The sequence below is a fragment of the Pleurodeles waltl genome, chromosome 3_1, assembly GCF_031143425.1.
Source record: "Pleurodeles waltl isolate 20211129_DDA chromosome 3_1, aPleWal1.hap1.20221129, whole genome shotgun sequence".
NCBI lineage: Eukaryota > Metazoa > Chordata > Amphibia > Caudata > Salamandridae > Pleurodeles > Pleurodeles waltl.
In genome coordinates, this window is record NC_090440.1 from 1,140,958,915 (window position 1) to 1,140,983,418 (window position 24,504).

General features: G+C 44.5%; 1 protein-coding gene across 3 annotated transcripts in view; it reads left to right on the top strand.

The window, feature by feature from the left end:
- Nucleotides 1-2,095: 2,095 nt before the first annotated feature.
- Nucleotides 2,096-24,504, top strand: part of B3GAT1 (beta-1,3-glucuronyltransferase 1) — a 270,500-nt gene continuing 248,091 nt past the window's right edge. Inside the window, exon 1 of one of the 3 annotated variants that reach the window (XM_069224441.1) lies at nt 2,096-3,437. The gene's annotated coding sequence lies outside the window, so the exon portion shown is untranslated. The remainder of the gene's footprint in view (nt 3,438-24,504) is intronic. The other 2 variants (XM_069224444.1, XM_069224443.1) reach the window with 2 other exon arrangements.

Below are 24,504 nucleotides of genomic sequence, written 5' to 3' on the forward strand. Positions count from 1 at the left end.
TTTTTTTTATTAAATTAGTAATTTTCAACTAATGTAAGCTTGAATGATACTAAACAAAGTTTCAGAAATGAAATTATGCAGCAGGATTGCCTAAATTATGCAGCAAGAAAAGCCAAATTATGCGACATAATGCAGCACATTCTGTAATAATATTACCCCATTATTTTGTCATTTTTAGGGTCTGGCATGCAAGCACTCTGGCCTGTTATAATCTCTCTGTGGGCTTTTAAACATGCCCACTCTTACTATTCAATCTTTGTTGTGCTTTTTTTAAATGCTTCATTTTTATTGGTGCATCTTGTGAAATGTCCCTCCTTTGTGTGCTGAGTTCCCTCCCAGGCGATTTCACTAAGTGAACATTTTTGTTGGCCATTGCACTATGTCACGCTTCCTCCTGTTACAGCATGTGATGGGCCCTCCTCTGGTTTCGGTTTGCCTTTCTTGCCAGCCACGATCCTTTCTAGACATTCATGCAGGGAGCCAATACCTCTCACGTTCATGGTGGCCGTGGAACTTTGAATTGACTTGCTTGTATCAACTGTTTTACTTTTCATTTTCAATTTATGTGGCAAGAAAAGTCCAGTTAGGAATTTACACTGCTGATTGCTCTAAGTCGAGCAAATGCGAGACCCATTGCACTGCAAATGCTTATTAAACTTGGCAACACTGCCTAGGGATTGGTTCAACCTAATTAGTACCAGTTTAACTCCCAAATATAGCAATAGACAACAGGAAGTTGACCAGTCCAACTTTGCAAAGGGCCTTCCACCACCCAGCAACATGTGGCACTGCATTTTTAGTAACTTTTGAACAGTTTGAACTAAAAACAAAATGTTTTTTGTTGAAATCTTCAGATTATGCGACAGATGGATTACGTGGACAATGCGGCAAATCTATAATAATACAAAAATCACTGCAGCCGCACAATTGCATAATTCCACTGGCCCTGATCATAAGAGACTAACTGATAGGTGAAAACAGAGGAGAAAAATGAGCATGCTTTCTTTTCTTAACTCTTTTCTTCTAAAGTATCAGAAAAATGTCTGGTTGAAAAGGCACCCGCAAGGCAAGGTCAATTATTGGTGTGTCTGCAACAACCGTGGAAACCATTGCTCACATCATTTATTTTCAAGTTATTTGCGCATCTCTGTGTTGAAGTAGATCCTTTATTTCAGACACAGCTTGAAGAAGTCAAAGAGAAAAAGCCTCTTGTGATTTTTTTCGTGCAGGAAGGTGTCCCTTCCTGCACAAAAACAATCATCCCTGTGCCTGCAATGGCCATGGCAGCCCATTGTGCTCCAGCGCAGGGGAAAAGGACAAGAAGTTGCCGAATCTCATAGATTCTGCGCATTCCTACCCTTTCCTTTTGATGCACGGCAATGCAGCAGGAATTTTTGCAGCGCTGCCCTTCCCCAATGCCTCGTAAATGAGGTCCAGGGTTTCAAGAGTGACGACAGTCAAATGTTGCACAGTCTACTGAGACTGGTGGTATGATGTGTTTGAAGCATCGCCCCTTTTGGCTCATGTAATGATGTACATGAGAGAGGCAGTATTTGGCGTCTTATGCGTCACCCTTATTCTTGGGATCTGGGCATGGGGTTGGGTTTCACAAGCGTATATGTGTCAGTAGAGTTTGTGGCATCTGAGCATGGTCAATAGAAGTGAATATCAATGAGGTCTGGAGATTTAGAGAGTTCTTTCAGTAAACCCCAGAACACATCCGTTGTTTTAGAAATCAATGGCCAAGTTTCACCTGTTGACTGCCAGTTCATAAGAATGGTCCAAAGCACTGAAATGCCATCCTCTCATATCTACAGGCCTTTGGGGCACAATCCTGGCCCTTGGTGGTGAGACACACCTCGTCAGTGCCCACTACAGTGGCGTGGTCTGAACTTACCGAAAAAGCCCATTGGTGCCCACTAAGGAGATATTCCCTCACGCCACTTTTATTTGCGCTTGGGAACTAAGCTTGCACACTCACGTATTTATGATTTATTCCCATCATTTCAGCACCTTCTAAAATAATATTAGTGAGCCACTTGCATTAGTGCATTAGTGGGGCTCCACTATCCCCCTCGCCCCCGTTCTGTAGATCAGACTATCAAGATCATACCAACTCGCGCAGCAGGGGAAGCAGCCGAGCGTGGGAGCCCTGTAGTCGCTATTGTGGGGAGACGGCCCCCCTCTAACTGATTGGTAGGGTCCATTGGCAGTGAGGGCGCCTGTGTTGCCTCGCGGTCTCTGTTCCCTCGGAGGGGGCGGCTAAGGCTTGTGTTTCTGAGAGACTGCTCTGAGACTGCCTGTGCACACCGAGGGTGGGCTTTGGTCCTCCCCGCCGGCCTCTCCACTGGTCTAAGGTTCAGCCATCAGATAGGGTGCTCTGCCTCTCACCGCCTCCGTCTCTACATTTGGATATGCGGTCCCCTTTATCACCCTCTCAAATTTTGCCCTCCGTCTTTGTCTCTCTTCCTCTCTGTAATTCTCACGCCCTTTTCCTAATCTTCCATCGCCACTGAAGCCCTCTCTTCCCTGCCATCTGGCTCTTCACGTGCCTTCAAGTTCTTGCTCTCCAACCACATCTCTCTCGCCTTGCATCTCCCACTTTCTCCTATACTATCGCTCTCAAAGTCTCATCTCTGTCCCTGTCCCTGCCCCCACCCTTCCATCTCTCGCCCCTCGCTCTCTAACCTGCACACGTCTCTCTCTCATCCTGCAATATCGCTCTCCTGCCTCTCTCTCTTACTTCGCCCCTCTCCCCTCCACCACTCTCCATCCCTGAGAGGGGGTTGGCTGGCTTGCCTCGCTTCGCACCCCCTCCTCACCCTCCTCGGCGGGGGTGGCTGCAAGGCCCGTCTGCTCCACAGAGGGACTCCTGCTCTGTGGATCACTCGCTCGGATTTGGGGGCTTCCAGTGTCTGCAGACGCTTGACTCCGTGCGCGCCCTCCCTGGACCTCTGGAAACCGCACTCCCGGGTCCTGCACCTCGGCCCTGCATTGGGGGGCTCTGTGGCCGTGACAGGTGCAGGAGGTGGGCGTCCGCCGGGGCAGCGCCGGGCGCTCTGGACTGGATCAGAAGAGAGGGAAGAGGAGCCGGGGACCGAAGGGCAGAGGAGGGACCGAGCACGGAAGCGAGGAGAGGAGCTGCATGCTGAGGAGCTGCGGAGCCGGGACTGGGGGTCGCACAGGAGCGGGGGGCTCTCGAGGCAAGGTGGACCAGCGCAGCCAGGGGCGATAGAAGAGCTTTTGGCTGATGTCTGGATCGGCGGGCACCCAGGAGTAGGTCTCAGATCGCAGGGGGCGGAGGAGTCTGGGGCGCAGGGCCCCGGGAGCTGACGAGGATGCAGTGACTCGCGCCTGAGAGGGAAAGTGCAGCCTCGATGGGGAGAGCGGATCGGCGTGTGGTGCGGCCGCAAGCGCAGCAGGGCTCCGGGAATAAGGTAACCGGCCCCTCACCCTGTCCCTCCTGCATGACCCTCTGTCTCGAGTCTCCGCCCCATCTCCCACTCGCCGCTAAGTGTGTGGCCTTTCTAGTGAGTCTGACTCCCTGCCCTCACTCGTGTGTGCGTGCCCTTTAACCACTCACTCTTTCCTTCATACCCCTTCTCCCGAGCCCCTCTCTCCCACCTCCTATTTCACCACTGCCCATGACGTGTAAACCTGGTCCCCCTTACCAGTACCTCTGCCACCCTCACCACTGCCTGCATGCCCCTTCTCATGAGTCCAACCTCTCGCATCCGGTCTGTCTGTTTTCCCTCTTCTGGGGATGTCTGACCATGCCACGCTGTTTGAATACTCTCTCCTGCCGTGCCTCTCATCCATGTGCCTTCCTCCCACTCCTGATTACTGTCTGGCATACCCAACTCCCAAGGGTGTCTGGCAGTGTGTATCCCCAGCACCCTTTATTACCCACCAATACCCCTCCAACTGGGCACCAACGCCTGCAGCGGTGGATGTCTACCATTTCTCACCCTATCATTCTTTCCCCTGTCTGTACTCCTCAGTGGTCTATGACCCACCCGCACCAACACTGTCTGCGCACTCTCCTCGTGGATGTCCGACCACTGTATTCGTACCCTCTCATGGTTATCCGACCGGCCACCATAGTCTTCATCATACCCTCTCATGGATATCTGACCGCTCACCACTGTTTTCCTCTCGTGGACGCCTCACACGTTACCTATGTGCACATGCCTTCTGGTGGATGTCTGACCCCTCACCACGGTCTGCATACCTTGTCCTGGTGAATGTCTTTGACTTCACCACTGTCTTCGCACCACCTCCACGTGGTTTTAGCACCATCTTGTGCATACCGGCTCCTCGTGAATGGCTAACCCTCACCACCGTCTGCAGGCCGTATAGTCGTGGACGTCTGACCTCTCACTCCTGTCTGCATGCCATCTCTGGATGTCTGACAGACTCTACTCTATCCCTGCCTTTCTGCATAACTTCTCCTCGGGGTTCCCCGCCGCCTCGCACCTTCCACTTCACCACTCATTGCGTGTCCCCTCTCTTTTAGTCACTCCTCTACCGATCTGTCTGTCTCATTCTTGTTGGTGCGTCTCTTCTCTTTGCGAGTCTCACTATGTCTGGACTTCTGTTTTCATAAACGTCTCTTGACTCATGCCGTCTCGGTCTCCCATCTGCGTCTCTCCGATCCGTTGCTGTCTCTCTTCCTACCCCTCGTCTCTACGTCTTTTCAGTCTCTCCTTCGTACCCCTTACCCCAATGCGTCTCCTCTTTTATTCTGGCCTTTGCCTCAGTAACATCCTCGTTCCTTTTCTCCCACAGTGTCTGTACCTCCCTCGTCTTAGATCCCCTCTCTCCCCTCGGTCTCTCATTATTTCATCGAGTGCACGCTTCTGTCTCTCTCTCCTGCACTCCATTTCTTATCCAACCCGCCCCAGACTTCCTAATTTTTATTTCTCCTCCTCGCCCAGTGTCTCTCTTTATCCACGCCCTGCCTTTCCCAATTCCCTCTCTTTCGCCCCTTTTCCTCCTGTTTTGTAGCTTGAGTGCTATGGACCCTAATCCAGTCCTGGAACGTGGTGACCAGTGACGTGGTGACGATAGCTATAATCCAAGTGCTGTGGGCCCCCGGTGTAACTGCACCCGCTGCTCTAGTGGACGCTAGGCCCCACTTCGCTTCTTCCCGACTTGGCCCTCCCTTTCTTTTTCCACTCCTTCCGCCTCTTGAGTTCGTTGTGTTCACTTCTACCCATCCTTTCTGCTTCTATTGTTCCACTAAAAAAAAGCTTCCACTCACTCTCATTCTTTTATCGCTCTCCTTCAACCTGCTCCTGCTCAATCACTGGCCTCCCTTCCTCTCTCCCAGCCCCACTTCTCCCCCTCCACCAGATCATCTCCATAGTATGTCGTCTATTTCCTTCCTTATGCCTGCCAATGCGGTCTTTACGGCCTTTTTCTTTTTTCTTCCTATTTTTTTATCATTCTTCCAATCTCTTATTTTCTTCTCTTCCACATTCTTATAGCCCCTCACGCCCCCTTCTCTATTTCTATTAATACATCTTCGTTTTCTCTTTCTCGCCCTCTCACTCACTGGCCTCTCCTGCAACCCTCATTCTACTTGTTTATCACGCCTGTCTCCCTATTACAGCCAGCCCCCGCTTCTTTCATTCCCTCATCTGCGTTTCTCCCTCTTGTCCATCTTTCTACCCGCGTCCCTCCTTCCTCCAACTCTCCTTCAGCGTCCTCGCTGCTTCTTTCCTTTTCACCATTGCTTTTCACTCTTTCCTTGCCTCACTCCCCATCCTCTTTCTCACTCTCCTCGTTTTCGCTTCTTTCACACATTCTGTGGATATTTCCCGTCACCTCTTTCATTTCACTTCACCCCTCTCTCTTCTTAGGTGACCTCTTTCTCCCTTTGTGGCCTTCACCCGCCGCTCTTGTCTCCTCACCTCCCTCCTGCGCCTTGTTGATGTATTATGATTATTGATGGCTTTAGCACAGGGAGTGATTTAGGCCTGTTTTTCTGTTATATGGGGTCAGTAAGTGGCAGATATTGTTTGTGTGGGGGTTAGAGCTTGCATGGGTGTTGATCATCATATCCAGGGCTAGACACGTAGGGTTCGCGTGCGGTGCCTCTTCCTCTTAAGACAAGCAGATCTGCTGTGTATTTACGATCGAATATTTAGATTTACAGCACTATTCCCTGGCTCTTGCTGTTCGTCTCGCACCAGCAAAGATAGAAGTGAAAGCACGAGGCTAGTAGGGTTTAGTTAGGGGGTCTACTAATCGGTTAGACCAGGCCCAGGGTGGCTACAAGAGCAGCCGGGGACTGAGGCATCTGACTGAGGCATCCTATTAGAGAAGGACCAAGGCTGATTTGCACACGACTGTGTCTAATCTGAGGTGCATGGTGAGCAAAAAAACAATGGGCTGGAATGCTACCTCGAGGGATTGCAAGTGGTTAGACTATTTGCTAAAGGGGGGGCAAGGTATTGAAAGCTCGAGCCAGATGCCTGGCTCTGGCTCAGCTCCGGGTCCTCCTGGACCCCGAGCCCAAAGCGAGCAGAGCTTTCATGTGGCTCCTGCCTCCCGCTGCCGCACTTCTCTCACTGTGCAGTCCTCGGCTTCTCCTGCAGGATCAGGGCTGCCTAACGCGGCCGTCACAGGGAGAGGAGACAGTCAAGAGCAGTAGAGCCCATCTTCACACAAGCTCCTTGCCTCCGGTAAATACAAATGCAAAAAGGTTTCACAGTGGGAGCTCGGCCACACTGCATCACTTTTATGGGTGGGAAGAGGTGTCTTGGTGTTGGATCGCCCACTGGTAAAATTGGAATTGCCTTTATTGAAGTGTTGAGAGCTCCTAAAGTGGGCTCCCTGTTAAGCCAGGAGAAGCTGACGACATCATTAGAAGTAAACAACTTTCCCTTAACTTTGTCATTTTGTCCAGTAAGGCTAACTTTGCCAACTTGATTTAACATGTAGTACAATACAATTTTTAAGGGAAGTACTGATTTAGATCCTCAAAGGATGAAAGAGGAACTACTAATCTTTGAGGTAAAATGAGAAATAGATACCCATCTAGTGGCTGTAGTGCGCAGTTCAGAACCAGGAGAAGAGTGACCAATCCCAGCTTCTTCGCTTGTTCAAATTGTGTGATCTTAGCTATTTACTCGGAATGCATCAGTTCAGGGTGGGCGCTGGTCCACATATCTTATGCATGGTTTAATAGACTAAAATGTCGCACCATTTATAACACCCTAGGTCAAATATAGGGTGCACATGACGCCTGACTTGTCTCTCATGGTTCGCTAATGGTATCATCATCAGGGTAAAAGGCGGTGCTCCTAAGTTAATCTTTCAAAACGAACTTTTAATAATTGCAACTCAATGCACTGATATAATCTATGTATTAAAGTGACACACTTCCACAAGTCTTATCCAGTGTTTACATAAGTATGTTGCATGATTTACATGGCAAACATTTTCATGGCTCGGCTCATTCACAGGCTCTTCGAACTAACCCAGACCATTGTCTTGGCTCTCTATTAATTGTTCTGGCTCACCTGCCTCCATTATTTGCTAGCATTCCACCCATCACTTTTTGTGAGGTTGGTGAGGTGTGAGACCTATTTGGAGTGAGGTGCGGGTTCGTGAATCATGCAGGTGCGTGAGGCCAACTGAGGGAGGAGGTCGACCATGGAATTTGCGATTTACAGACAACAGCATCCTCAATCAATAGGGCTTTTTAGATCCTTGCTGCCAGCACAGAAGCTGGCTCCGAAGTCAGGAGTTACACCTCCCTCACCTGGATGCGACCAGCCATTGTTTTTTTGTGCATTGATGCTTAGAGCTATCCCTTAGCAACCACTTGCTCCAGCTTGCTCTCCAGCCAACTGCTTGTAGGTTCATCACGTTCCGCAGGAGCATGACATATGGCCCAGTTAGCACTCTCAGGAAAACGACATCCACCAATCTCATGAGCCTCTGAAGCGTTGCAAACAGATGCACAGCTCCTGCCAGGCTCAAAGTCACATGTCTGAAACACTTTCTTGCATCCACCAGATTTCTAAGGAAACATGACCCAGGACTAAACATACAAGTCTTACCAACTGTTCCCGAGCCCACCCATGCTGTGCTCCAAAGCATCAGCTTTCATAATAGGATCCCTACCAGTCTAATGTTTGTCCCACCACCTTCTCAGTCCACACACCATAGACCAATGAGTCTTCACCTTTTTTAAGCAGAGGGGTATAACGTCTCCCACAGTGTTATATATATTGGAGGGTCGGGTGTGGGGGTAGAGTAAAGGAATATGCATCATCTAGCCGGTAGCAATGATTCAAATTGCTTCTTTGCAATAGGGCAGTGGCTTTGGTTGACTGAAGGACTTTGCCGACTGGAGATTTATTTCCAATGCAAGCCTGCCAAAAAACATTGAATCTGCAGTGGAAGGGTATTGTTTTTTAAATGGTGACCAGCGGTACTTAATATATAAAAGAATAAGTGACGGGCCCAAATTTTTGCTCAGACGACTGTAGCGGGTACTATTGAGTGGTGGTGTGCCGATGTGATGCCTCTATAGTCCACCACCAGACACTCCCTGCCTCTTTTTATGACACTTGCAAGTGCTTTTTCATTCCTGCATTTTCCCTCTGCCAGGGGTTTTCAATATTGTCTTCCTCCTTCATTCTTCAGTCTTAAGGTGGCTGCCTCTCAACACCCACAGAATAATCACCTAGGCGCCTATCACAAGTAAGCTAGACTATGGAAATAAGTTCTTTGTCGGAATCTCCTCCAAACCCACCAAGTGTCTCCAGATCATTCAGCACAAAGCAGCCAGACTCACACTCAGCCTCACACCCACATGTCTACACACCTCAACATCATCCACTAACTCCCCATCCATCAGCACACCCTGTTCAAACTACTCACACACATACAAAGCACTGCATAACCTGGTCCCGCATACCTGAACAGTTGCATCAGCTTCCACACCCCCACAAGACACCTCATGTCAGACAGCTTCCTGCTCGCAGCTGTCCCCTGCATTTGAAGAACCGGTGACCATGCTTTGTCGTACCTACCTCCTAAAGACTGGCATGAACTCCCCCTGCACATTAGGACTGCCAGCTCAGTCCTAGAATTTAGGAAGAAACTGAAAATGTGGCTCTTCAAATAGGCCTGTCAAGGCAGCATCGCACCTGCCTGAACCCCCCTTCTCATCAGCGCCAGGATACCCTCCAGGGTGAGATCCTCCCTTTACAACTACACATGACGTAAGTGGTAGCTTCATGGACCCACTACTCTAGGAAATCATGACACAGGAATAGACTCATTGATACCTTTTTCAAGCTTTGACTTTAACACGTCTTTCAATCTATTACAATTACACTATTGCACTTATATAGCCTTGATCGTCATTTTTTAGTTAGTTGTTTTTCTAACACGAAAGTGAACTGTTAATCAGACATTTTTGTATTATTTAACTTATTGCTTGATTTGCTCCACTCCCCCTGATCCTCTGGAAACGATTTTGAGGGTGGTACCTCTGTACCTTGGCGGTCTAGGTTTTTCAGATGCTTACCAAGCATGGGCAAAGGGCCTACACTATTTAATTAGTGGGCTGGTGTTATCGCATTCTGTATCACTTTAGTTCTGATCATAAGAAATATACGCTATGGTATGCATGTCTTTGTATTGAACGCACTTCCATGATTGCACTTTAGGTCATTCAATTTAGTCTTGATTTTTAATTCTTGAGTTGCTGTTTTTTAACATTAACTTATGCTTTTGATCAGACATCTGTATTACTTATCTTGTTCCTGATTGCTACTGTTTCCTCTGCTCCTCGGGCAGCCATTTTGGGGGTTATATCTCTCTACACCGACTGTTCAGTTTTTTTCAGAACCATACCAAGCATGTGTATCGGGCCCTCACATATTTAATTATTTGCTGGCACAGCTGTGCGAGTGGTGTGCTGAAGGTGCACAAAGACTAGCCCATCTGCCTCCATCCATGTCCAATCCGTGTCCAGCATTAGCAACTGTACTGGTTCTTTACCTAAAGCCTTGAATAAATCTCTGGAGGTCGCGATTTTCTACTTTCACTCAACGCCCTCGATATTTTAACGAATCCTGCTACAGAAAAGCCACAAGGGCACCCATTGTAATTCTAATTCAGTTCCGCAAATAGCACAAAAAAGAATTTCTTCTGCCCCTGCAAAGCCCTTCATTTCTTCTGTCCCAATAAAGCCAACAACAACTTGATTCACTGTTATGAATACACACTCCTTTTCCAAAGCTGAAATTTCAGATTATTTTGCAAATAATAATTAAGATTGTATTTATCAGGTAGTCCTGGACAAATGACCCGGCCTCTGCCTCATCTCCAGGTTATAAAGATGCACACCGTCCACGCTTCCCCAACCATTCTTCCTTTGCCCCCATTTTGCGTTCACTCTCTTCCTCCTCCTCCTCCTTTTCTTGACTCTCTCTCCGTTGTTCTAGGTAAAAAGTCTGATGTTGGAAAATATGTCCCGGCCCAAAAAATGAGTACTGGTGCCCACCGCCCGCAATCACCGGCACTTATTATGCAGTGAGTACCAGTGGCATAACACACAATGATAGGGCCCCTTGCAGAATGTGAAGAGGGGCCCATTAGTTTTCCATATCTCACAGATATTCTTTGGCCTCGAGTTGAAAGAGCCCCACCCTAAGTGTTGGGAGCCCCTGAATGCTGGGTCCCATCTGCCCCCTCGGGGACTGCGGGGGCCTGCCTTACGCTTTTGGAGAGTATGTCATTCTACCACATAACCACCCGTAGATATTTGGCCCTTATGTTCTTTTTTAAGAATATCTTTAGTGGGTTGTACAATTTTGCAAGGACAGTGTCGTCATATTGAAAGAAACAGATTCCTGATTTCTACATGTTCACTTACAATACATACAGGACAATAAATGACGTCACCGTTGGCAGGTGGGATTGCTCCAACCCTCTCAGTTTTACTATATAACTGTAATAACGTTTCAAAACATAATCAGTAAATTCAACAGCTGGTAATATTTCCTTCTGTTGCTGGATGCGAGGTAGACTTAAAATCCAACATACAAACATGATCAGAGGGCCTGACACTAACATGTCAAAGGACAGTGGCCTGCCCTCACACAATGGATTGCCAAACCCCCTACTGGGACCCTGGCAGACAGGATGGAACTGAAAGGGGACCTTGTGTACTTCTAAGCCACTCTTTGAAGTCTCCCCCACTTCAAAGGCACATTTGCACGTGCAAAGAGATGTGACCAGCTGGCACCAGGACTATCTGTGTCATTCCCACTATAGTTGCCTTCTGTACTCCTTGAAGCCAATACGTAGGGTGTTGGAGCTATGAACCCCTAGTCGTGCCTATTCTGTATTTGCAGCCTTTGCGTAGGCTTGAACATAGAGAATTAGGGAAACCCTAAGGGGAGCGCTTAGGAGTTATTTTTGGTGCATCCAGCTCACTAGATACCCTGTGAAGAATAAGGCAGTGAAGTTTATCCAGGTCCCACAAGCCTTTGCAGCTGCACTGAATCAAGGAGAGCGGGTCCCCTTCAGAGGATGTTTCCAAGTACCAAAGTCAGAGCGCCTCGTGGCTCTAAACAAACAGAGCATACGCTCCACCGATAAAGGGGGATGCAAGTCATGATCTCAGATGAGAGCTTTGGCCATACACCAGAATTGCAGATGTGTTCAGTAAAGGGAGCTGCTGGTTCCATTGGAAATTACAAGCAATGCAGAAATACATACCTGGGGTCCTATAACACATAGGGCGCACTTTCTCTGTTTGCACCACGACGCACCTTAAAGCAGGTGCGCCAGGTGCAAACAGAGAAAGTAGGCCATATTACACTGAATGCACTGCCCCCATCGTAGCCGTGAACTCGCTATCCCCTGGGGCAGTGCATTCAAGTGATAAACAGAGCAGCTTTAATGTAGCCGTTCCATGTTTCATTGCTCAGATGACAACCTGCATAAACTTTTAAGGGGGATTAGAAATCCCCTTGCAGGTGAGGGCAGTGAGTGACTGCACCCACGTGCAAAGGGATGTCTGGGGGCCCATAGAACCTCCTTCCCTACTCCGCACGCTGCTATCAGGGGACGCACTGACAGTGAACCACCTTGTATGGGATGCACTGTCAGTGCACCCCCTGACAGCTTTGTTGCCTCTGCGCCCGCGACTATAATAAGTCACAGGTGGAGAAGCAAAGGGATTCGCTCACTTGCATGGGGCCAGGCCCCTATGCAAATGAGGGAACACCCTCTGGTGATATCACTGGCTCTATCAGTATTACAGAAAGGGCCACACAAGCATCTGCGGCCCTTTCTAAAATACCAAAGTGCCCCAGGGGTATGCAAAGCAGATGCTCATGCCCGTTGCCCCCCCCCCCCCCCCCGCCCCTCCAGGGGCACTTTCCATAAAACAGCCCATTGTTTTGTGGTAATCCTGAATCGCTTATCTGGGAAAAATCCTCCTGTTGTTACCAGGAGGACTTGGTCCCAATAAAAAGCCCCTTATGACAGATGGGAGTTCGTTCAGTAACACCATTGCATACTGTGCTTCTGGGGATCAAGTAGCAATTATCCAGTAATTCCGGGACACGTGTTATTGATACCTCTAAAATCCCTGGTATCAGTAACACCATGGGCAGTTTTACCAGCCCTTATACCCTGACTATGGTAATAAGGGCTTAAGTGTGACTGACAAGAAATAGACCACTATTATATCAGCCAGTCCGCACAAGACCCTTGCTTGGGATTCTAAAATCTGTGGATTTTGAGAACCCAAACCTTATATGCAGCGGAAGTTCACTTGAGTCAAAGGGATTGCAGATACCCGATCGGCACAGGCAGATTTTACCAAATTAAAAATGAAAAGCAGACAGACTTCCAGTAATAATTTGCAGGAGAAACAGAGCATGGGGAGAATGAGAAATCCCCTGAGGCTGCAGGTCCCGCTGCTGGCAGCACCTGTGTCTCCTATGACCCTTTCTCAATAGGGTCAAGCTTGTCTCATCTTCGCAGGTCTTTCCAAAGCCCTTACGGAAGGTGTAAGCATTGGTCCTGCAGGGAGCACTGAAGAATGCGCTTATTACGACTGGGGCACAGAGAGGCAGTTTCTGTCATATCCGAGGCCGGACTGTTTACACCGGACATCAGGCCTTTCGACCATAAATTTTGGTGGTTATGAACAAAGTGTACAGGCTGTGCAGTCATTTAAGGTGAAGGCCCCATTCTGTGGTTGGTGGAAGCAAAATTTGACTGACAATTTAACTGACCAATGGATGAAGCCAGGTACCCAAATTCCACTCAGTATGCATTTTATGTTTTTGGAACAACAATAGTCTCAAAGGCCAGACCTAAAATTAATGTCTCCCTTGTTTTTTTTTTTCCTGAGCTATGCCAAGACACTGATTTCTACCCGGTCTTCTCATCTGCCAATTAAATGAGAGCTTTTTGGGCTTCCCTTCTTTTTTTGCTCATGTAACATCTGTTGAACACTCAAGCAGATTTCGCACACCAAAAAATAATTCCTTTCTGACCTTCCACACTTTTAAAATAGTGCATTCCTCTCTTGTTTTGTCCCCCTTTTACCGTCCATATATCGCCTTTTCCTTTCCATTCTCTGACTCCCCTTTCATCTTGCATTCATATTAGCTTTCCCTGCATTATTACCCACGCCTTCCCTTCACCCTTTTCAAGCTGTTAGAAGAACATCTTGTTTCATTCTCTTGTCGTTCCTATTATCATATCACATTTACTTTTATTAGCATTGCTTTTGAACTGTTTTGGTACATTTCTGCTCAACACATTGATGGAAGTGGTCTCCACATTAAATAGAGCAAAATAAAATAAAATAAAACTTAAGCGTATGTTACTTTTTCAAAGGACCTGCTGATGGTCGAAGGGGTACATGATACTGGGTATGGCTAAACCAGAAGTGAGGTTGGGAAAATTGTCAGAGAACCTCTTGAGTTCAGCGCATACAGCCCACAAGTAGAGGAATTTCCCTGGAGCAGAATCAGAATATAATGCTCCTCTCTCTAACCCCTTCTTTCTTCCCCGTTAATATTATTTTTCTTTTTGATGTAGAATGGTCTTGAGCGTTAACTCCCATGGTCAGCCGCAAGGCTGAAAAGGAAGTTGAGTGTAGTATGAGTGAGTGGGTAGCTCTTACAGTTCGCAATGATGGCAAATGAATTGTGCAGGAGAGGCGCTATACCAGCATGTATATTTTCTGCTTGTCTCTTAGCTGCTCCAGTCCTTTTTCTATTACAGCTTTAAAATTAATAGTCTTTTTATTGTGTTTGTGACTGCACAAGGCACTTGGTCGCCATCAGCTTTTATCAAAAAGTAAACGATCCGTCATTGATATCTTGATGTAAGGTCAAAATGTACTAGCTGGAAAAGAAGGGTCGGGTAGTGTCCACTATAAGGAGCTCCTGAAGAGCGAATGTAAATGTTGTGTAATGTATAGGGACTGGTTTGAAGGATTAGGAGAGAAATATGGAATGGTAACATGCTATTGAGCCTGTGTGCATGTTGATTACTCTCCACATATATTACAAACACATTTTGGTTATTGTACAATTGAACAGATGGCAGCAGTAGCCATATGCCTTTCTTTTTCCCAGCTTGATTTAACCCCGACGTTCTATCTGAGGTCATTCTGTCTGGGAATGAACTTGTTTCGACTACACACTTATTTTTAAAGATGGAATCCAATGAGAGTACTACATCTCCTTCACGTTATTACGCGCCGTATCTGGGTGCAGGTGAGGTGCAGGGTAAGAGAAAAAAGGCAAGTATTTGTAGGCATCCTTGAGTCTAGATTTAGAATATTTGCAAATAATATTTTACTGCTGTAGTATTTTAGGGGAAATATTTTTATTTTTATTAATTAAGCAGTGTATTGAAAATTGCGATACGTATTTTGTAAATGTTGGTCGCATTTTTTGATTGAATATGTCTGTTGGGTTTTCCACAAGAAAACTGATGTTTTTATATCGACTTGACAAAACATTGCGGCCAAAAAATCGACTCCAACAATATCATGAAAGTAAGTATAAGAAAGCGAGTATAGATATATTATACTTAACTCGGTGTAATATGTCCCTTGACAATGTATATATGTTCAGGGTATGCAGATGCAAATATTAAATCTATACTTACCTTCTCCATAGAGAGGTAGGCAATAATTTAGAAACTATTTTGTCATGTGGACAGCTTTGTCCTCGATAGTTTTGTTAGACAACAAAGGTTCCGATATCTACTGAATAAGATAAACCATCTTTAATATTAAACGAGAGTAGTATGAGATTCTGAAGCAAGACATTCTGAAAAGCAATGCATTCGAAGACTTAGTAGTGAAGGACTGTGCACCTTGAGCCCTGCTGCAAAGGGTGTGCAGAAATCACTATGGTTGGTGTACTTAAGTGCAGGGTATAGTTTGATAAAGGATCCAATATCCCAAAGATCTACCTCTGTGGCACAGCATCCTGCACCTTAAGCTCTGTAATGTTAAAGCTCTGTTTCATAGTGCCTAGCGGGATGGGTAGCCAGTTTCAGGTTCACCAGATACAAATAGTTTATAATCCATGAAGTGGATGACAGGTGCAATTTTGGAACTTCATGAAGTGCCTTGGAGAAGATTGTAATTGGTTCTAGTTGCATTTTGAAAGTGGTTGTTGGTTTCTTATGATTTAGGGAGCATACACAATTTTGTCTCCTCTACTAAAGCTTTATAACTTTTTATTGAGGAACATGTGCTGAAAACCAGTGTGAGCTCAAGCAGTGATAAAGCACAGGATGTTCTTGTTGTGTTTGTGAGGAAGCATGAGTTGCTTCTGCCTGTGACCAGTCTCTTCTTTGTACATCACTACTGCACATGTTGCAGATGTTCTCAGTGTGCAAGAAAGAGGACACTGAAGCTACCTACCTGTTCTGTTCCTAGGAGGGAACCTTGTACTCCAATCTGCTGCCCTGTAGCCCTTATTTGCGGAGGGCAAATTGTTTTGCTCTTGCTCGGGCTCTGTAGATGTTGGCGAAGTGTGACACGTGTTTCGTCATCAAGGAATTCAAGACGTGTCAGCGGTTGTTATCAGATACTTCAGTGTGCTTTGGCAATGGAAATACATTTGTTTAGTCCTGATTGGATTTCCAGTTGAGCCAGCCAAACCCTTGGTGGTTGGGTGGGAACACCAGTATGGCACCTAATGGAATTACTTAAGACTACAAGATACAATTTCCCCCAGCTATTGTATGTTTACTTAGGATGTGTGAACCTGAAAGCATGGCCAGCTCTCTTGTAGTTCATTTATGTTTTATAAGTGGGTTTTTTTCTGTAGCACCTCAGCTAACAATAAAGATCAGGAAATGGTGGACCATACATAGTAATTTCTACTGCTTACCTTTCTAGCTTCTGATTGTTAGGAAATTGACTATTGTAACATTGCACATCAACGAAATATTAAACTGGCATCATCTAAAGGTTTAACTTTCAATCTAAATGCATAACCTAGACAATCGCTTTAAACATAGCTGGACTATAGTGCAATCAACCAGTGCCTAATGGGCTGGTATGACAGATCAGTGTGTAGTTTTTGTTTTTTTAGTAATTGTTGGCGGGCTTTCTGGCCAAGTGGGCCACTTATTCCTCTCTATTTCCCTGATATCTCCACTTTTTTTTTTTAGCTATGTGCTTCACTAAGGGGGAGGAGGGTTGGGTCACTTTTATTTTGGTGGCCAGGCCTGTTTTTTTTCCCAGTCCGACCTGGCTGCAGAGGGATCAAATGAAGTAGGTAGAAGGTATAATGGACCAGAGGTGTCAGTTTAGCCAGCTGAACCCTACAATAGAGTAGATAGATGTAGAATCAACTAGGGGAGACCAAACACTCATAACTCTTGTTTTGTTAGGGTTTTTGAAAAACTTTATTCTTGGTGAAGCTACTTGGCCATCCTCTATCTAAAAAATATGCTGATAAATATCAAAACCTTTTTTAGCTCAGAAAGCACACATTTTTAAAGTAGTCCCTGCCACTGAAGAGAACTACTTGTGTGGATGTTACTTGTGTGGATGTGCTCATTTTGAAAAGGCAAAATGCTTTTATTCAGTGATATCAGCCAGTAGGGGGCAATCCCACGCCCCATGTGTATGCTGTAGTGGGCAGAATTAAAACGTGAATGACACAATAACAGACCAATTGGTAAAGAGGACTGGCTGAAAATCACTATATCTATATTATACATATGATTTTAGAAAAAAAGCTTTGTACTTATCTGTTACTTGGTGATTGTACTGCATCAGTAAACAAGTGCAGGCTCAATGGGGTGGTCAAACAGGGCACAGCTGCCGGAGAGTTTGGTGGTGCCAAGAAATCAAGAAATGGGGGTGCTGAAAATGAGACAGGTGGGGAGACAGGGTCTGTCACTGCACATCTCTGGGGCAAAACACATCACACCAAGAAGATAGAGAAGAAACTGTAGATTATGAGCATGTTCCATCTTTCCCTAAACTACATTATTCCAGTTTTCTGTACATGATGCTGTATCACTTCCCTCCACACCATTCTAAATGGATAAAAGGCTAGAATGTATTTCTACAGTTCTTTTGGTGTCATTCGATAAAAATAGCCAAATCTCCTTAAGACGTATAAAATTAGGAAACCAAAATGAAACCACCTGGTTCACATGGTGGTAACAAAGGACGGGACTGACTGAAGGTAGATTTTGGTGGCTAAAATTGAATTTGTTCTTATGCAACTGGCAGCAAGCGGTAGTCCAAACTGAAGGGAGACCCTTCAGGCTGTAAACCTAAGTTTTGTCAGAGTTAGGCTTAAGAGTTCTACATGACATCCGTGATGCACTGGAAATATTTTAACCCTGAGACTAGGTTATTGCGGCTTTCTGTTTCCATCCAGACAAATGCCAACACGCAGAATATTCACATAAGTAAAAAAAGTGAAACCATACAACCATATGGCAGTCGCCAGTAGAGCTACATAGACATTAAGCAAAAGGGGCTCATGTATGATCGAGGAGATCAGTGCATTCAAGGGGGTGTGTAGTGCACTGAAAGTATAGCAAGCCAACCCCTTGTGTTCAGTTGGTGTGACATAGATAGATCCACGCAAAGGACTGTGAACCGATTCCCCTTTCATGACTTCTTAATGATTGACTATGCCAAGTGTGGCTAAGTGATCTAAAAGGATCAACACAGTGACACTGCGGTGATGACTATCTAAATATCACCCAGAGCTGCAAACAACAACACTCCAGGCCCATGAGCTAAGTGAAATCCAGCTTGTGCATGATCTAATCCCTTTGAGATTTCCAAGAAAATTGACAGTTGACATTATTTCAAACATTTTTGCAAAGAGAGGAAGAAGGGTGATGTTGGCAAGGACCTCTAGATCAGCTGAAGGTTTTTTTTTTTAGCAAAGAAACTACAATAATCTCCTTAGTGCTGGGAATGTCCATGGCAGAATATAATAAAAGATCTAGGTCCTTGCAGATAATAGAACCAACATCGACGGACACTATTTGAAGCTGTATCTGAGGGTATGGGACCAGTGGGGAACCTGACCTAATAGGGAGAAGACTGTGAATGACTCCCTTGAGTGAGATGGGGTAAATGCACAAAAAGCAGGTATTATTTCCAATGGAAGGTACTCAATCAAGCAGACCCGTCAAAGCTCTCCTTTGACTAACCAAGGATAAGAGATGCTATCTGCCACCTTTAGTCCTTTAGTCAGTGGTTTGTAATACCATTATAATACTAGGGATTCTGCAATCTCTGTGTAAAAACTTGTCTCTAATTTCTATATAATAGGCAAATTCTGACACCCTCAGTGGCATATAATAAAGGAATAGCATCAAAACTCAACCATAATAACTGATTACAGTTGAGTTCTGATGTCACAATACCTCCTGCCAGAAGAGAGGAAAGGCAGGTCAGGTCACAGAATGAAAACAAAACAATACTGTAAAGTGCAAGCAAAAAGGAAATATTTATGGCAACATATTTATCTTTTGTGCTCCTTAGGTAATTATACAAAGTTTGGCATCTGTCTAGATTTTTCTACACATTACAAGCTACTTTACCCTTTTTTTAAACAAAATAAAACTGATTCTAATATCTTTCTGCAACTAATATCTAAGGGCTTTTTTGACGTGTTAAAATTTGTACTAGAGATTTTATTTTTATTCTTCACCTTTGCAAACATGCTCTCTTTCATATGAAAGACTTACCACATAGGATTTAGGTTGTTTGTGGGAAGGGTGAAAGTGTGACCATGTATTATAAGGAATTTTCTGATGAGCAACCAGTCAACTTCAAGATGAAATGTTAAAAGTAGGGTTGCAGGTGGGATCAACACATAGAAAAAGTTTACAAAATTCTAGTGGTGACATTTAGGACCTTTTTGAGTAGGGCAACAGAGTAGTGATGGGGACCCACTAGTAAGCTTACTGAGTACTAGTGAGCTGATGAGTGTATTGAATGTGATATGAAAGTGGATCTTGACTATGTTCTTTATTGTTATGGTCCTGGATTGGTTCAGTTACTATGAATGATTCCATTTCCATGAGTGGAAAAAGAGACCTCCAGATTTTCTGGTGTTTGAATTGAATTGCGTTTGACCTTGTCCCGCGCGCCAAGCTCTGGGAGGTTCTCAGCACAACCGGTGTTCCGGGTTCTATGATTAATATTATCAAGGATCTTTACTCTGACAATTGCACCAGAGTCCGCTGGGGTGTGACTGGCGATCTGACCCCAGCTTTTCCAACAGCACGTGGTGTGAGGCAGGGGTGCGTCCTGGCGCCTACCCTGTTCCTTTCGTTGATAAACGCTTGCTTGCCATATCTTTTAGATTGCCAAAGCGATGCCCCTAGCATGGGCGGGCAGAAGTTCCCTTGTCTTTTGTTTGCGGACGATACTTTGCTACTCTTGCGTACTGCCATGGGCCTTTCTAGTCTGCTCTCCAGATTTATGGAATTTTGTATTGACCACGGGTTGTCAATCAATTCAGCAAAAACAAAATATATGGTCTTTGGGGACACCAGGCACAAAATGAAGAGACCTGTATATTTAGAAGGCGTTCACTTGGAAAGAGTGGAAAGAGTGGGCACCTTTGATTATTTAGGCATTAAAGTGGAAGATTCACACCTCTGGCATGCTCACCGCCAAAAATCTCTATTGTGCCTGAAACAAAGGGCGGGCGGCATTGCAAGATTTGCATTGAGATCTCCTAATTTTGCAATGTCCCCTGCCCTCGAAATATACAAATCTCAAGCTAGAGGGGGTGCCCTATATGGCGCCGAACTTTGGGGCCATTGCAACTTGGCGAATCTGGCAATGGTAGAAAATCAGTTTCTAAAAATGCTGCTAAAGGTCCCCTGTAGCACACCATCTCTGCCCATCCGAATGGACCTAATCCTCTTCTCAATTTTGCAGATTGCTGCTTTAAGGCCTCTGCTGTTTTGGATCCGGTCATGGACAACAGACGCTCTAACCCCTTTTCGTTGTGGGCTCCTTAACTTGGTGGGTCGCGACTCTACTAGCAAAATCAAATGGTGTGTCTTTGTTGAACGATCTTTCACCCAGGTCGGTTTAGGGTCCTATTGGCAGGATCCCATTTCCATTCCTAAAAATGCCGCACAGCTGCTAAAGGACGCTTTTTGGCATAATGTCCAGATTGGCCAATTTGCCAGCTCTGTCCCGCTGTCTATGTCTGACAACTTCTTATCTGTAAAATGTCATTATGAATTTGAGCCCTTTATGGACGCAGCGTTATCTCCATTTGCTCGTGCCCTTTTCATCAGGTTCAGAATTGGATCTCTCCCTTTGTGTTCCCTAACGTCCAAATGTTCCAGTTCCATCAATAGCTCTAAATTCTGCCCGATGGGTTGCAAAAGTGAAGAGTCTGTTTCACATGTTCTTTTTCATTGTCATGCTTATCACAAACAAAGAGCTCTCTAGCTCATTCCGCTTTGTAAACAAATAGGGGCCAGATCTTGTTTGCATGCTGAGAGAATTTTAAAATGTGATTCATTTGTCCAGATAGCTTTACCGGTGGCTAAATTTTTCGAATCAATCTGGCGGTTCAGATCAGCAATTTTAAGGAACAAGTCTGGGTAGCTAACGCATAATTTTATCCATGTTTATTTATAGAATTTGGACGCATGATTTTAGTCTTCACCTTGTAGGACATTGATAATGGTTTATTATATTATTGACTATTTATTGACTTATGGAACCTGACTTTTGTTTTTAAGCTGAGAGAACTTCAAGATGTGATTTACCTGTCCAGATAGTCTTATCAGTCTTAAAAATCTTTTATTTATTTTTTGGGTAGATGAGATTAGTGATCTTAAGGAACAAGATTGGGCAACCAATTCTTAGACTTAGTTATGTATATTTATTGAACTGGATGCATGATTTTAGCCTTTATCTTGTAGGTCATTGATACTGGTTTACTATATTATTGATGATTCATTGATTTATGGAATTGTTTCCTGTTGAGTGGACTTTTTCCATCACCAAGAGGCTTTCATTTTGTTGCTCATTTTGTTTGATTTTAAAAAAAATTCCCTTGTTTGAAAAATTTTCTTGATGTGTTCTGTACTTTTATGGTATGTTTTTACTTACCGAAATAAAGTCAAATGAATGAATGAATGAATTGAATTTCAGAGTGTCAGGGAGAGAAGTAAGATGATTCAGTTTGAGAGATGGGTTCTGATGTGGAGGATTAGTAGAGAGCTCATGTTAAGATGTGTTCAATATGAGAGACCATTGAGTCATCCAATGTTGAATAGCAATAAGGCAGCCGGACAGACACTGGACTAGTGGTGAGGTAAGAAAACAAGTGTAAGCAATAGGATTATTAGTTAAGGGGCGACTTCCTACCTCAAGTAATAACCACAGTCCTTGTATGGGTGAACCAGTATAGCCACTAAATAAATCTGAGCTCAATCCCTTGGTAAATATGGCACAGAGAAGACAGGCATAACTTAGAAGCCATATACTAGTACCCAAACAGTAATAATGTTGAGATGCAAAACAACAAATATCCCACAACAAAATAGAAAATAGGTGTAAAATATAATACACAAAATGACACCAAAACCACAAAAATCAAAATAGGAGAACCAGAGATATGATTTTTTTAAAAATTAGATGGACATACCTCAAAGCAGCAAAACAGAGTACCCTTGATGAGTATGAGACACTCTTAAGCAGGGGCTGGTTCATGCCACACCTATACACCACTCCTGAAGACAAGTGGGAAAAGGAAAAAAAACATTTTTTAAATGATCTTCCTGAAGTCCAGGACTGTTATGAGGTGGTTGCATGGAGGTGGCACATTTATGCCTGACAAGAGCTACTGGGTGGGAATAACTCCTGGGCACACTCTAACCAATGGGTAAAACCTCCCAGAGCCAACCCTACCCACATTGTGCTTTGTTGAGATGGTAAAAGTCTTTGGTGACACTAAACATCGGCTGTGATGGCTGGCACTGTATGTGAGGAGTGTACTATGGTAATCCTATCCGCCTTCCACATCTAACAGTAAACTCCAATTTGGGGTTGTCATTGTACCCAAAATAAATCCAGCAACAGATGTCTAGTAAAATGAGGGTATTCCAACAACCCATCAGTTGATGCACAAGAATTGTTTTGGCATAGTTTCTTTTATTTTCAACTGTTCTCCGAGTGTTATATGTAAAACCCCAGCAAACCTTTCAAGCAGGACTTGACAGTGTAATGTCAAAATGAAGGCTCCCAGCACCAATCGCTCAGATTCTAGGAGGTTCAGAGGAGTCATCTCAGCCCATTCAGGTCAAACTATTGTTTGCTCCTGGGAGGTACTTCACACCTTTTGGAAATGCTAATTACCAGCCAGCAGAAATGAGAGAGAAAATGCACATTTAGCCCCCACAAACTTCACGCAGGAAAAATGTAACTGGCAAAAAGGTTTTTTTCCTTAATATTTATTAAACTTCGAATTAACCAAATGAATTTGATTTTAATATCTATTAACAATAGTTGTTTAATTATTTTTATAGTGTATCCCGTTGTTGAGATAAAGTATTAGGATTTTAATCTGTACCCTAGGTTTCTATATAGGACAGCTAGGCCTGCCATAGTGAAAAATAGCTGTTAGGAGCAAGTCATTGTAACAAAATGTTAACATTAAATATCTGCATGTCCTGCGTTTAAATACCATACAACGTGCTTAGTTGACTACAAGGCCTACATGGGGATGACATTAATATTTAAAATCGATGTTTGGACCACTCAAAGGGGTTTATTTTGACAGGTCCAATTGCAGTTTTTACACTGCTTCTGTCAGGCTACAACGGTATGCCTGAAGCCATGTTTTATGCTCTCACTGTAGTGGATGACACAATAGATGCTACTAGCCACATTTAACATACAGGCCCTGGATTCATTTTGTACTTTAAAATGGTTGGGTGTCATCTACATGAGGGCTGTATGAGAATCTAATTAGAAAGATGATATCCCTGAAGCCCAGGTTCGCTACGAGTATGCCACCTTTGTTTTTCACAAAAAGCATGCTGGTTGTGTTTTTATTGCCACAAATAATATATACATATTACCTGTTCAGTGCCTTCTAAACTCACGCAGAGGCCCATTTATTTATATCTGGCGTTGTTATTTTATGACACTGCAGACGTGTTAGACACGAGAAGATAAGAAGGTCACAAAAAACATAAATCAAGTGGGGAAGGGGATAACAGCCCACCCTCATATAGAAGGGGGAAGAAAAACGGATACTTCACCTTCAACAAAATATAAATCACCTTAGTTGTACAAATAGCGCTGTAAAATAGTAGTGTATATATTTCCTTTACAAAATACTACCAGTAACTAGATTTTACTCAAATGTTCTAGTCTCCCAAAACCTAATTACATTCACTGTACCTGGGTAGTTTGTAGCAAACACTACTTAAACTAGATTGCAAACGAATTTTATGATGCATCTGTCGTAGTACAGGAAATGCACTCCAATAAAAGTCAAAACAAATACTGCAGATTAAAAAATTACCTTTTCCCTCTGATGACGTTTTAGATCTACTTTCTAAAAAGGATATTTAACAGCCGCTATGTTGCAAAACAATCACCCGTTGCTCTCTACACTGTGTCTCCTAAAAAAAAACATACAAATTGGTACTTTTTGTTGTGTTTATTGCTTTTGCAGAACGAGGGACGTGTATGTCCAGTGATTTTTCTCTCCATTCAGATACCACAGGCCTAGAGGGAAATTAGAGGTTTCCATGGCAGTGGCTTAGCCTGTGACTCCGGTAAGACATGGACAGAGTCAAGTAACTGAATCAGAGCCTGTGTAGCGCTGCGAGGATGCACAGCCTGAGGGCTCTATATCACGGGGATGTAGGGTAACCTGAGAGTGAAGTCAGCAACTGGCCCGTGTGCCTAAAGTTATATGTACAACACATCAGCCCCTTAACATAGACTGAGCT